The following is a 9,691-nucleotide window of genomic DNA, read 5'->3' as shown; positions in this document are numbered from 1 at the left end:
ACCATTTACCTGACACTTCTCCTCTCCTCTTTGTTCCTAGGAGGTGGCTGCTTGTATTTGCCACCTTCCACATGCAGACGGGCAAGAAATAGGAATGAAGAAACCAGGCAAGAGGCCTATGAAGTTTAATGTTTCTCTGGGACCCTGTGAAGCTACTGCAGGGCACTAGGTCTGGGAGGACTGAGCACCCTGTGCCCACAGCACAGTGTCTCAGGCTTCACGCACCCCTTTGCTCACCTCCCTCATCCCTTCCCTTAATACGCACTCATCTGGGACTCCTCCACGCTAAGAGGAGGAGAAGGAAGGGACTTTGCTCCGTGTGCGTGGTGGCAGCAGCAATGGCCTGAGAAGGAAGCACCGAGTGCAGTCAAGCCCAAGGGACCACGACGGACTGCTTGAGTCCCCTGCCTGGAGACCTTTCTGCTTCTCGTCTTCGGAGATCAGTGACTCGTTTTCACAAGGGAGCTGGTAACCCTTCCCACAAGCCTTGGTGGGGGAGTGGGTCGTGGGTGTGAGAAACAGCAGAGCAGGCAGCGTCGTCTGGCACAGAAGGATGGAGGTCTCTCTCAAGTCCTTGCGAGGCTCCAAGAAGGGGATGGCCCAGCCTCTTGAATATGTCTCCTACCTAAAGATGAAACTTTCCCACTTCTCCTCTCCCCAAACCTCCATCAAATTCCAGCCTTTTTACTTCCTTGAACTCAAAGCGCATCTTCTGTACCCGCCCCCCCTGCCCCCCACCCCCCCCCCCCCGCAAATAAAGTCATTTCTAGGGTGGTCTCCAGGGTAGAAGGTCGACCATCCTGAAAAGGGCATCTAGAATTAGCAAGCTGAGAGCAAAGGCAAGCCTTAATGGAGATGGTGATGGGTCATTAGTCCACCTGGCCACCCCAGAACCAGACCTGGGACAGAGGCTTAAGTTTGGCTTCAATTTCTCTCTCACTTGAAAGAAGGAATAATTCCAGGGAGGAAGGAACCAGAGAGCACATCTTATTCCTAGTGAATGGCCATTCATCCATCTGGCCACCCCAGAGCTGGACCTGGGGACAAAAGATGATTTGGCTTAAATTTCTCCCTTACTTGAATTCCTATCCAGGAAGGAATTTGATAAGAGTGGCCAGGAGTGGCCTTTTTATCCATGCCTTTGTTTTTTGGAAAATTAGAGTCTTAATATGTTATTAGCATTTTCTGAGAAATTTTCAAAGAAATCTCACAAACCCCTTTGGGATTCCGAAACTTAGTTTCTTCCAATATCTTACTTTAATTGCACTTCATACAGTTTGTATCATTTCCTTCCATCCTGTAGAAATGAGTTGCATCTCTATCCATCTTCTCCATTGTCTCTGAGAGGTAGTGAGAACACAGTGGTCATTTCCAGACTCTTCCAGAGAAAAGAAAGCAGAGGCAGAGAATACCAACCATTGTACCACACTGCATGGATTACAATGCGCTTTGATGCACAGTCTCGTTCCCTTTGAAATGCACTCGATCTCTTTGAAATAGGTGACATTATCCCCATTTAATAAATGAAGAACTACCATACCAAGATATTTAGCAATTTGTCCAAGATCACTCAGCTAATAGGCAGCCAGTTCTGCTTGGGAACCTAAGCCAAGCTAGGCTGACACTCATGAAAAATGGGTGCTGTCTTGCACCTTTTCTACTGAAGTAAGAAGCAAAGAAAGAACCCCAACCCACTGTAATGCTTGTCGCCTCTAGGGCAAGTGGAATGTGGATCTAGAAACAGGATAGGCTGGGTGGGGAGGTAGATTTTTCTGTATCTACCTGTTATGCTGTTAAATTTTGTACTATGTAAATATATTACCTATTTTAAAAATGTGGTTTTAAAAAGAAGCTATGGGAAGAATGGAATATAAGCTGGGTAGTCATGGCTCCATCATGACTGTGTGACCTTGGGTAAGCCAGCTAAACTGTCTATACTTCAGTTTCAGCACCTATCAATGAGGATAAGGAATAATTGTCCTGACTACTACATTCACCAGTCTATCGAGTTCACAGGCTTTTTTTATTGGAGTATAGTTGCTTTACAATGCTGCATTAGTTTCGGCTGTACAGCAAAGGGAATCAGCCACACGCATACATATATCTCCTCTTCCTTGGACTTCCTCCCTATTTAGATCACCACTGAGCATTGAGTAGAGTTCCCTGGGTTATAGAGAAGGTCCTCATTAGCTATCTATTTTATACCCAGTAGTGTATACATGTCATTCCCAACCTCCCAATCCATCCCACTCCCCCTTCCCCAGCCTTGGTTCTGTATGAATGTGACTCTATTTCTGCTTTGCAAATAAGTTCATCTGTACAGTTTTTCTAGATTCCACATATATGCATTAATTCATAATATTTTTCTCTTTTTGACTTACTTCACTCTATGTGAAAGTCTCTAGATCCATCCACCTCTCTGTAAATGACACAATTTTGTTCCTTCTTATGGCTGAGCAATATTTCACTGTATATATATGCCACATCTTCTTTATCCATTCCTCTCTTGATGGACATTTAGTTGCTCCCATGTCCACACAGGACTTTTTTGGAGAATAATGGAGTTCAGTAACTATTAATCTGGAATGGGAAAGGCAGTATCAGCATCACTTGGCTGAAACTGTGCCTGCCTCCTCTCCCAGATATTCTGATACCTACTCCCCACTTCCCCGTTACACAATCAGGAAAACCATAATTTATAACCAGTCTGAGTTAGAAAAACCATGGATGCTGAAGGCAAGCTAATCTTGAGCTCAGATGTCAGTTGCTCAGCTGACTAGTTGTACGATCCTGGCCAAGATACCTAATCCTCATTTTTCTCATATCTAACTTAGGCACAACCATACTTGTCCTCATAGGCTGTTGTGAGCATTAAATGAGACAGTGGATGTAACACATGTAGCACAGTGCCCCGGACCTCGTATGTACTCAAAAGCTGTATAGTTTCCTTCTCATTACAAATAAAAGGGATCAATAGAATTAATAGCCACCATCCATTCTACTCTCTGTTTATATGAGTTCAACTTGTTAAAAAAGACGATTCTACCTATAGGTGATACCATACAGTATATCTTTCTCTTATGGCTTATTTCACTAAGTATGATGGTTTCAAGTTCATCCATGTTGTCACAAATGGCAGGATTTCCTCATTTATGGGTGAACAATAAATATTCCATGTGTCTATATGCTACATATTATTTATATCTTGGCTGTTTCCATATCTTGGTTATTAGACATGGGAGTGCAGATATCTTTCTGAGAGTCTGATTTCATTTTCTTTGGATACATAACTCAGAAGTGGGATCGCTAGATCTTACCACGTGTGTGTGCATGCTAAGTCATTTCAGTCGTGTCTAGCTCTTTGCGACCCTATGGACTGTAGCCCACCAGGCCCCTCTGTCCATGGGACTCTCCAGGCAAGAATACTGGAGTGGGTTGCCATGCCCTCCTCCAAGGGATCTTCCCGACCCAGGGATCAAAGCTGCGTCTCTTAGTTCTCCTGCATTGGCTGGCGGGTTCTTTACCACTAGTGCCACCTGTGAAGCCCCAGATCTTACCATTCAGTTCAGTTCAGTTCAGTTGCTCAATCATGTCCAACTCTTTGCGATCCCATGGACTGCAGCACACCAGGCTTCCCTGTCCATCACCAACTCCCGGAGCTTACTCAAACTCATGTCCATTAAGTCAGTGATGCCATCCAACCATCTCATCCCCTGTTGTCCCCTTCTCCTCATGCCTTCAATCTTTCCCAGCATCAGGGTCTTTTCCAATGAGTCAGCTTTTCACATCAGGAGACCAAAGTATTGGAGTTTCCGCTTCAGCATCAGTCCCTCCAATGAATAATCAGGACTGATCTCCTTTAGGATGGACTGGTTGGATCTCCTTGCTGTCCAAGGTTTACCGTAGTTGTTTTAATTTTTTTTTCCCCCATGGACTGTAGCATGCCAGGCTTCCCTGTCCTTCACCATCTCCCAGAGCTTGCTCAATCTCATGTTCATTGAGTCTGTGATGCCATGGACATGAGTTTGAGCAAGCTGTTCTAATTTTTAAAAGAACCTCCATACTGTTTTCTATAGTGACTGTAACAGTGTCCAAGGGTTCCCTTCTCTCTACATCCTCACCAACACTTCTTTCTTATCTTTTGATAGTAGCCATCTTAACAGGTATGTTGTGAAGTGATGTCTCAGTGTGGTTTGATTGGCATTTCCTTGATGGTTAGTCAGGTTGAGCACCTTTTCACGGACCTGTTGGCCATTTGTATATCTTCTTTAGAAAAATGTCCACTCGAGACCTTTTCCCATTTTCCAGCAGGTTGTTTGTTGTTTTACCAAGTTCTATCTGTTTCTCATGTTTTAGATGTGAATCCTGTATCAGATATGTGGCTTGCAAATATTCTCTCCCATTTCATACGTTGCCTTTTCATTTTGTTGTTTCCTTTGCTGTGCAGAATATTTTTACTTTGCTGTAGTCCCACTTGTTCATTTTTGCTTTTGTTAATTATGCTTTTGGTGTCATATCAAAAAAAAATCATCACCAAGTCCAACGTCAAGGAGCTTTTGCCCTGGGAGTTTGATGGTTTCAAGCCTTATATTTAAGTCTTTAATTTTAGGTTAATTTTTGTGAGTGGTATGAGATAGGTGTCCAATTTCATCCTTTTGCATGTAAATATCCAGTTTTCCCAACACCATTTATTGAAGATACTGTCTTTTATAGGCGCTTCCCAGGTGACTGACTTCCCAGGTGCCCCAGCAGTAAAGAACACACCTGCAAAGCAGGAGACCCGGGTTCGACCCCTGGGTCAGAAGGATCCCCTGGAGGAGGAAATGGCAACCCACTCCAGTATTCTTGCCTAGGAAATCCCATGGACAGAGGAGCCTGGTGGGCTACAGTCTATGGGGTCACAAAAAGTTGGACATGACTGAGTGACTAAATAACAGTCCTTTACAGGCAGAGATTATTTTTCCCATCTGTTCTGTTGGTTGTTGAATTCCCAGACATAGTAGATGCTCAATAAATATTTGTTGGGTGAATGAGTTAATGGCATTAGCAGAAGGGAAGAAAAGTGGGACTATCTAGGAAACTCCTCCAGTGCTCGGTAGCCCTCGTGGCCTTCTTGGATGGGAGGGTGGGGGGCCTGCCAGCTGAGGTACGAGTGTGTCACCAGTCCTGGAGCTGGGGTCTTGGCGGCCTTCTCTGGTTCTGGGGATGTTCTGCGCAGATTGTCATGATCTAACTGTTGCCACAACTCTGGTCTGCTCCTCCCTTGGACATATGGGACTCAACTGGCTACTGAGCAGCTTGTATTGACACAATAATGCATTTCTTGGAATGGAGAATGATTTGGGCCCCCTGAGCTGCCATTACCTGGAAGAAGGAAAGACTCTGGGCCCCAGAGCCTGGAGTCCTGTGTGAGAACACAGAGAGGTGGACAGTAGGGCAAGGCCAGGCCCAGAGCAACCCCAGCCTCACCCCCGACAAGGGGAGGCAGTGAGGCCTTGAAGCGAACTCGGTTAAGGAACATTCTGCCCACAGCACCTGGTGGAGAGGTAAGGCCCACCGAGAAGCCTGCATGCCCCCCTGCTTCAGAGGCCACCGTGTGATTCACCTCGGTGCTCATGGGAGAGCAGTCTGACCCTCAGATCAAAGCAAGACTCTCAACACAACCCAACAGCCACAACCTGCCTTTGTACCAATGTCCTCCAGAGTGGCAGATACCTGAGAAAATTCCCTCAGGCCTTAAAAACCATCTAATCCAGCCTCCATCCAACACCCAAATCTCTATGACATCTCCAGCAAATGGTCTTCCAGCCTTTGCTTGAAGACATCCAATGAGCAGAGCCCATCGGATTTTTGCAGAAGCCTTCCTTCTCTTGTCTCCCAGATCTGTTTAGCAAAACCTTCCACCCATCCAGTGCCTTCCTTAGGGACTGCTCAGAGGAAGCTGAACTCCATTTCAAGGTCAGAGTCGTCCCATCATCACGCCGTCTCTAGGCCCCTCCCCTCACTTCTTTCAGCAGAGTGTAGAGCAGGAGGGACACTGCACAGGGAGGGCTGAGGCCGTGCGTGACCCAGCTTAGAGTCCGCAGTGCTGTGCCATGCCGTGTGCCTGGGGCCCCATGGGTAATGGACAGTGTCCCTTGAGTAAGTGGATGAAGCAAAGAATTGGTGCAAGTGTCTAAATGTAAGAGCAAGGAAATGCATCTCAGAGAGAATGTGACGTCAGCAAGGCCAACAATCGTTCACACCAGAATTAGCTCTAGTTCAGGGGATTTTCTCCGGAGTCCCTTACCAGAAGGTTTAGAGAACTTGCTTCAGTTTGTCTTCTCTCTTCTTTCTGGGTTTGGCCTCAAGTCCATCTGGCCTGTGTTCCCTCTGTCCTTACTTCTCTGTCCCTCTTCTTGTGGCCGCCTCCCCCATCATCCTGTCCACCCTGCCTTAGACCCTTTGCTCTAGTTCTCTCTGCCCAGGGCTCTCTCCCCCAACATGCCCACTTGGCTAATTCCTCCTTCCTTCCTTCAAGCTTTTGGCTTAATCTTACCTGCTTGGTGAGACCAATCATGACTACTTCATTTAATACCTTCACCTGCTCCCATCCTGCCCTGGAACACCTGATCCCTCTTACCCTGCTGTACTTTTTCTTTCTCTTTTTCCCATAGCCCCTTCACCTCCTAATATTCTATAGGATTGACTCATGTTGATTCTTTATGTTCTGTTTCCACTGATAGACTGTTACCTCCTTGAAGGGAGGGAACCTCGGGGTCTTTGTCAGCTGATATGTCCAAAATACCCAGAACAGTGCCTGACACCTAATAGGGGCTCAATAAATATTTGTTGGATGAATCTCCTACTCAGAGAACCCAGCAAGGCCCCAGGTCTGAATTGTCTATCATACGGCACAATAGGGGCTGAGTACATATTTCTTAATAGTTGGATTGATTGATTACATGACATAGCTTTGCTGCTCTATAGCACGTGTACTGGGTAGGCAGCTGAAGCAAGACATGTGTACACAGGCTCTCCTGCAGTCACCACAGAGGTTGCCTCCATGGCCATGGGTGCCCCTTGTGCCAATCCCAAGCAGATCTGTGCAGTACTACTGGGTTCATGGTTGCCCCCTTTGCTTTCCAACCCATCTCACATGCTCCACGTGGCAAACTGAATAATGGCCCCAAGGATACTCAGGGATTAATCCCTGAATCTTTTGAATGTTACTTTATATGGCAAAGGAAGGTTGCAGGTATGATTAAAGATCTTGAGAGGGTGAGATTCTCCTAGATCATCCCAGTCTGCCTTAAATGTAATTACAATTGTCCTTGTAAGAGGGAGGCAGAAGGAGATGTGATGACAGAAAAGGAGAAGGTCGTGTGATGTCAGAGGCAGAAACCAGAGTGGTGAGCCTTGAAGGAGGAGGAAAGGGATGCAAGCTGAGGAATGCAGGCAGCCATGAGAAGCTGAAAAAGGCGAGGAAACAGACTCTTCCCTCAGAGCCTCTAGAGGGGCCAGCCCTGCCCAGACACCTTGACTTTAACCCTGTGAAAATGATTTTGGATTTCTGACCTCCAGAGCTGTAAGAGCACATACCTGCATGGTCTTAAGCCACTAAATTTTTGGTAACTTGTTACAACAGCCATAGGAATCTACTGCAGGTCAGTCCACAGGCAGTTTCCCTTCACAGCCACCAGCACAGGTATGTTTTCTCACGACAAATAGAACCTCAGACTCTCACAGACTCACGTTTGGGTAGGAGGATGCTGCAATGTCCTGGGTGATGGCAGCCCCGATAGCCTCGTGTTGCTCCCAGTTGATCCATCTCATGCCTTCCTTATCTCTCCTCCTCTGGAGCTTTACAAATGCTTTCCAAAGGTTTTGCTGCTCTGGAGAAGCTTCCCTGGGAAGACCTTCTCCATCTTCCTACTTCAAGTATCTGCTGCTGCTGCTGCTAAGTCGCTTTAGTCGTGTCTGACTCTGTGCGACCCCATAGAGGGCAGCCCACCAGGCTCCGCCATCCCTGGGATTCTCCAAGCAAGAATACTGGAGTGGGTTGCCATTTCCTTCTCCAGTGCATGAAAGTGAAAAGTGAAAGTGAAGTCTCTCAGTCATGTCCGACTCTTAGCAACCCCATGGACTACAGCCTACCAGGCTCCTCCGTCCACGGGATTTTCCAGGCAAGAGTAGTCTAATTAGTTCTAAACGAAGAGTCTTCCAAAAATGTACAGCGCTTTGCATATTTGCTGATATAATCACATTTATATGCTTGCTGTTGCTGGTGATCGTCAGCCTGGAAAATTTCCTCCCCTCTGGGTCCCCATAGGGTATTTCAGGCACACTGAGAGCAGCAGCACTTTCCATAGCATGTCCCCTTTTTTCCTGGGAACCTTCCAAATTCTAACGCTTCACTTGTCATTTCACCAAACCAAGGCTGAGCTGACCAGCCCCTGAGTATTGATTCCCCCATGGACACGGATCACATGGACACAGATTCCCCCATGATACAGCGTTCCCAGGATAGGGGTTTTTATACAGTAGTCAGCACAACAGTCCTGAAAGGTAGAATTATTATTCCCTCCTTACAGATGAGGAAACTGAGGTTCAGGATACTGTGGAATGTGATTAGAAACCAGATATGGTGACCATTCATACTATGATCCAAATATTCCAACTGTCTCCTTTTCTGGGCACTTGGAAGAACCAATGAGTCAGTTCTTCACATCAGGTGGCCAAAGTATTGGAGCTTCAGCATCAGTCCTTCCAATGAATGTTCGGGACTGATTTCCTTTAGGATGCACTGGTTGGATTTCCTTGCAGTCTAAGGGACTCTCAAGAGTCTTCTCCAACACCAGAGTTTGAAAACATCAGTTCTTTGGCGCTCAGCCTTTTTTATGGCCCAAGTCTCACATCCATACATGACTACTAGAAAAACCAAAGCTTTGACTATACAGACTTTTATAGGCAAAGTAATGTCTCTGCTTTTTAATACACTGTTTAGATTTGTCACAGGTTTTCTTCCAAGGAGTGTCTTTTAATTTCATGGCTGCAGTCATCATCCACAATTTGAGTGACCTCCCCCTCAAACACACACACACACATGCATACCCTCTACTGTTCAAAAGAAGTGGCACGGGTGACCCCAGACCTGCAGAGCTAAAAGCCCGAGCTCTGCTCAGTGACCTTCAGTTCTCCAAGTTCAGAGAGCAGGGAGAGGCAGCTGATAGACAACAGGGCAGAGTGGGTAGGGGAGACAGCCCAAATGATCAAAAGGATCAGCAGGCTGTTGGGAGCCCCGAAGGCCTGGATCGCAGTCCCAGAGCCATCTCCTGCAGCCCCAGAAGCAGTGCCCCATAAAACCCAATGGATGTTTGAAACCAGAGAAAGTCTGGGAGGCAAGAGAGCTCTCATCTCTCCCGGGACTGGGCCGGAGACATGGTGGCGCAGACACGGGTGGGGAGACAGAGCGTCGCCTCCACTTAAGTGCCTCCTCCCAGCACTGGCACCTCTGGAAGGCAGGCAGTGAGGGGGCGATGGTGCCACGGCGTACCCTCTCACCTGGGGTTCTTCTGCTCCCCAACCCCAATACCAGAGCTTTGATCAGGGGTGGCAGCAAAGTGCTTGTCCCACTGCAGCTTGGCGGGCGGCCTTCCGGGGAAACTGGAGCACAGATAAGCACCGTCATCCCGAACTCCCAGTGCGCATG

At 47.0% G+C, this 9,691-nt stretch overlaps 1 long non-coding RNA gene across 1 annotated transcript; it reads right to left on the bottom strand.

Annotated features, from left to right (window-relative positions):
• Positions 1 to 1,240: 1,240 nt before the first annotated feature.
• LOC129628096 (uncharacterized) lies at positions 1,241 to 6,524 on the bottom strand. Its single transcript, XR_008702723.1, has 3 exons — positions 6,290 to 6,524; positions 2,382 to 2,580; positions 1,241 to 1,378 (listed from the first exon to the last, which is right to left on the bottom strand). It is a non-coding gene; the product is annotated as an uncharacterized LOC129628096 (long non-coding RNA).
• Positions 6,525 to 9,691: the final 3,167 nt, after the last annotated feature.

Source organism: Bubalus kerabau, chromosome 15 (assembly GCF_029407905.1).
Source record: "Bubalus kerabau isolate K-KA32 ecotype Philippines breed swamp buffalo chromosome 15, PCC_UOA_SB_1v2, whole genome shotgun sequence".
In the NCBI taxonomy this organism is placed as follows: Eukaryota; Metazoa; Chordata; class Mammalia; order Artiodactyla; family Bovidae; genus Bubalus; species Bubalus kerabau.
Note: the sequence above shows the minus strand (reverse complement) of the source record. Positions and strands in the feature narration are given on the sequence as shown.